The sequence below is a fragment of the Morone saxatilis genome, unplaced genomic scaffold (assembly GCF_004916995.1).
Source record: "Morone saxatilis isolate NCDOM2014 unplaced genomic scaffold, NCSU_SB_2.0 Contig15, whole genome shotgun sequence".
NCBI lineage: Eukaryota > Metazoa > Chordata > Actinopteri > Moronidae > Morone > Morone saxatilis.
Genome location: NW_023339707.1, coordinates 2038443 through 2043719, shown reverse-complemented (window position 1 = coordinate 2043719; position 5277 = coordinate 2038443). Strand labels below are relative to the sequence as shown.

General features: G+C 39.4%; 1 protein-coding gene across 1 annotated transcript in view; it reads left to right on the top strand.

Moving 5' to 3' along the window:
- The window catches only part of plch2a (phospholipase C, eta 2a), a 66186-nt gene that overhangs the window by 21685 nt on the left and 39224 nt on the right, over positions 1 to 5277 (top strand). The gene's annotated exons all lie outside the window — the stretch shown is intronic.

Genomic DNA, 5277 nt, shown 5'->3' with positions numbered 1-5277 from the left:
GGGTTTATTAAGCTGAAAAAGTTACCAAGTTCCCCTTTGAGCCTTCCTTTGTTTGCAGTGACAAGTTCATGAACAGTCACCCAACAACTGTTAAAATCAATCAATAATAGTTAAATAAGCTTATTAGTAACTAGCTGCACTCACAAATGCTGCAGCAGGATGAAGGTGAAGGTTTCCTGCATAAGATGTGAAAAATAATGAGGAAAAAAAGAGGAGCATCTTAACAAAACATATATAGATAGAAAGACAGAATAGCTTGTTAATCCCAAAAGGAAATTGCAGTGTCACAGCAGCCAAGTCACATAAATCACAAAAACAAATGAGGCAGGAGGAAAGAAAGTAGATTGCAAAAAGACAAGTAATATAAAATACACACAGCTAACAAGAACAGAAATTGAAATAGAACCGTTCAACTCTAATATGGTCTAATATGACATACAGACAATGTATATGGAAACTTTTACCATACATGATAGTTCCTAGTAGTGTCAACTCAAACATCAGTCCAGTTCTCCCAAAAAGCAAATAAAAGCATCAGACATTAGTCAGTCAGTGGAATACTGACTGAAGGATGATCCCAGTTAAACCTGCTGGGAGAAATAAGCAACCTAAGGGGAACAACCAGCTTAGACTTATTACATCCATCCAAAACTATATGGTAGAACACTGTACATTAAATATACAGTTCGTAGATGGCCTTCAGTCTGTACCCTCACTATCAACTCTGCTCAAAGATGAAGCTGCACTGACTCCAAATGCTGTTTTTGTAGCAGCTAACCTCATGACACCCAATTTGATACAATTAAAAATACATTTCCATAATTAAGCATAACAAATCTTTGTCCAGCTTATTGTGCAACTATAAAAAAGTAAAGTTGAGCGCTTTTTAGCAGTGTTATTGTTTTGGATGTAATTTAATCCAAATTATCTACAGTGTGTCATGTATGATTTTCCCATATGTGCACCAGGAGTATTTATATCTCTCAGATGTTCAATTAAGACACTGACTCACAATAACACAGTGGAACCTAGAAACAGTAGCAGAGTGGAAAAACTGAACCTAACTTTTAACCCCTCTGCATTTTAAAAAAGTGTTTCCAGACACTAAGTAATTTAATATATAATTATATTAATATTTAATATAAATAGAACATGACTTCAGTTGGAAATGTCCAGTGTGTTCTATGAATCATGTAGTAATTAATTACACCTAAAATATTTTGCTCTTTTACCTACATAAACCTAAAATATGTCTCTTCATTTTCTGCATGAAAACAGGCTCATTTAGAGCTTAATTTCATCTGATTTTCACTGCGTGTCTGGGGAGTCAGAGAGCAACTCCTCCAGGCATTTTCCTTTTGACGGAAAGCCAGGGTGACACACATATTAGCCTGTACACGCCCATCTGATGTGATTTACTGCGGGGGAAGCCAGAGAGGAAGACTGCGTTTTTGTTGATTTAGAACTGTGTTCAGTAGAGAAGCAGAGTGGGTGGAGTATAGAGAAAAAGTAAGTAGGTGTAAATTGCTGAAAACAGAAACTCTACTGGTATCTATCTACCCTTCCTGGAACCTTGGTGCTCTCTAGTGAACCAGCCTGCGTTTCCACCAGTTTTAACAGAAACCATAGTATTGGATATAGAATATGACACAGCCACTTTTGTTCCCAAGGAAATCCTGCTTTTTGTTTGTTACAACAGGTTCTGAACCCAAATAAATTTTGGTTGAAAAACTAGGTGTGTGAACCAAAACAGAGCCGGTTCCCTGTTGGTGGAAAAGGCCTTGAGTGGCGTAGTGCAAGGAACATGCAGGTATATGGAGTTTACCCACTTATTTTTCAGTCAGCTCTGGGTATACCCACTTCTAAATTCTACTCTGATCAACATCAGTTAGTAGGTAGGTACCGTAAGGTACCGTAAAACTTCTAATTATAGCCATAGGCTTTTATTTACTTAAATCACTGAATACAACACACAATACTAACATCGGCATGCTAACATGCTTGTAATGTACAGTGACCCATTGCGGTTTGTCCAGAATTGTCTCTGTTTTTTAAGCTGTGTGTCCCAGAGTACTGAGAAATAGTTGGAAAAATAAATTTAAAAAAACATTCACTCCCAGTTGTCCCAGTCCCAATTGTCCAAGTTTTAATCAGAATTAAAATAATACTTTTTCACTTATTATGGGTCGCAGATGGTTCTTACCATTAAGAGAATCTGTGTGCATATATGTATATATAGGCACAGCAGGGTCTACATTGATTATTTAAATCTCCCAACACGCAGACAGGATCGGTGAGGATCTAATTTTGATTAATTAAAAATAGTTCTGTGTTTTTCTACATATCCAAGAAGGTCACACACAGTCATGTTCATACCGAGAAATAGTTTGAAGTGAAACAGTTCTCCTGCTGAATCCTGAGCTCCATCAGAGATTCCTCTGTCAAGTAGGCTTATAGCTTGGCTGCAGTTTTTACTTTTGCTGCTTAAATATTAACAATATTTGCTGCAGTGACTTTCCTGCACCGATGGAAACATTTAAAAAAACTGATTGCGGGTCAGAGAAAATTTGTTGGGGTTGGTGGTGGATGGATGATTTATGTGTACATGAGGTTTGCATCACTAATGTAGACTGTGATGCCTGTTAGGCTATTTCTTGCAGCTGTTAAAGTAAGATTTTTAGCATAATTATGAACCTTAATAAGAGAGTTAAACTTCAATTGTAGTTAACCACTGAATTTGCAGGAATATTTGAATCAATGTTTAAACATGTAATTCATCAAGTAGCGCAATATTGCCACATGTACTTTCCTCATGCTGACATATAAAGGATGTGATCATACACAACAGAACAAAAGGTTAAAGGTCAGACTTACACGGGGTTGAACCATGTTAAACTTCCATGTTTCTACTGTACCCCAGAATGGACAAACCAAACACTGGCTCTAGATAGGGTCTTGCACAGTGAAGTTTCACAGCCACCATAATTTCTCTGACACACTTCACTGCCTGTTCTCATTCCCAGGTTGTCAAATACAGATGCAAGCAATGTTCAGCAAGTTGCAATCTACTAAATCCCACACACTGGACCTTTAAGTGCTAATATAACATGAATGAAGTACCATGGATAGTGCCACTGAGCCAGACGTGCCAAAACAATTAGGCTGGTGTCATCTGAAACGCCAGGGCTCGGTGCAGGTGTTGATGTTGTTGTGCTGATGTTGCTACCAGAGGCAGTTTTGGAACTCCTACACACACCTACTGAGTGATGCTACAGATGAGAGATTTTTAAGCACTTCAGCACTCGTCGGCCCCACTCAATTTGTGTGGTCTACCACTTCGTTGCTGAACTGTTGTTGCTCCTAGGTGCTTCCACTTCACAATAATAGTACTTACAGTAGGGGCAGATCTAGTACGGTATCCTATGACAGTGCTACGTTTGAAGTCACTGAACTTTTCAGGATCCATTATAAATTCAAAATGTTTGGCTATTGAGGTTTCTTAGATCAAAGTTGAAGTAGGAAGTAGGTCTGTAAACTGTGTTGCATTTTATTAACAGACAGTGTGGGTGATAATTTTACCGTTTCCCTTCATTGTCCCTTCAAAATAAGTTTGACTAATGGTGTCTGACCTCTCCTGTTTCTTGCCACATCAGACTTTTTTTAGTAATGTTGATGTGTTCCAAGATTCCCGCAGTTACTTGGTTAGTGAGTACAACAATATCATCACGGACATGGACAAACCTATGAGAATACAAATTGCCTTGTCTTTTGTGGCTTAGCAACAGCACTTTAGGCTTGGTGATTAGATATTTCTTACAATATTGTCTTGTGGTTGAGTTCTCTCCTGAAGTTCTGTGCTCAGTCTTGTTCATGGGAATCTGACGTATCGCTCATTGCAAATTACAAGATTCAACCATCAGAATCCCTGAACGTCACCCTGATATTCCACCCTAAGGATTAGGGTCCCTAATCAGAAAGAAAATCACGCTTGGAGTTGTGTACTAACGCTGTGATGTGGCCTGAAGACCTTTCTTAGTTTCGTGTTGACAGCGCAGAGGCATGCTGTGTTGTTAGTGGCCAGGAGTCACAGGAAACCGGTTGGATGTGATAGCTGCCGTAGTGAACGAGAGAAAAGAAGCAGGCTTCTCTAGCAGATGCTTTGCTTGATGATTTATCACAGTGGAAATTTGCAGATGTACATGTGGAAGGAAAGCTTGGTGGGAAGAGGAAGCTGCAATTCCAACTGAGGAATTAATCCATATTAGCTGTCGAGATAAAACCCTGAGCACAACCCTGCTAACAACGTAAGTGCATGGGTTCATGTATAATGAATGGGAATGAATAAGACTAGATTGATGTTTTCTGTCCAACAAAAAGACTCCAGCTGTGCTTCTGCTACGATGTTATTCTTCTGGGGCTAAGATGTGTCCTGAATTAGAAAATTGCATCTGAAAAGAATTCTTTCACCTAAGAGAATTAATAATGATGCAGGTTTTTAGCTGTTAATGTGTTTTAATATGTTTTACCTTATCATTGTTGGTCACCACTGATTCTCATAGATATAAGCAATACCAGCAAAATGAATCTGCATCACTACAACCTTTCTCCAACACAAAGTTGTCTGCTCAGAGCAGAGTTCTCTGTCTAATAACTTTTGCAATATGAGTAATACTGTCTGTATACATCTGTGCCTGTCACTTGTGTGTCACTTGGTCACAAGTAAGTGACAGCTATGTGACATGTATGCAAAACCAACAGCTGAGTCTGCTGATATGAAGTGTTTGTCTTGTGCCCGAGTCAATTGGCCTCCTGTGTATCCACTGTGTCAGGCAGAGAACACAGTGAGGACAGTTGGGAGGCTAAATGCGTTGGTGTAGCAAGTTTTCAGTTAGGGTTCAGAAGACTGACACCAATACTTTGGCACAATTAGTGGAGGGGACTAATGGCTTCAGTATGGTCTGTGTGCGAACTGCACACCTTCGTTTCTGCTGCAACTATTGATGTGTGCATTCTGCTACAGCCCTGTCCTAACAGGATCCTTACTGATACTGAAGTGTGCACTGTGGAAAAATCTACAGCAAGCAGCCCGGAAAGCCCCTTAAAGGACCAGTGTTTAGGATTTAGTGGCATCTAGTGGTGAAGTTGTAGATTGCAACTGATGGAAACCCCTTGACTCGTCAACCAAGTGGGAGAAAGAAACTACTATGTCTGTGAAATGCAAAAGGCCCTATCTAGAGCCAGTGTTTTGTTTGTCCAGTCTGGGCTACTGTAGAAACA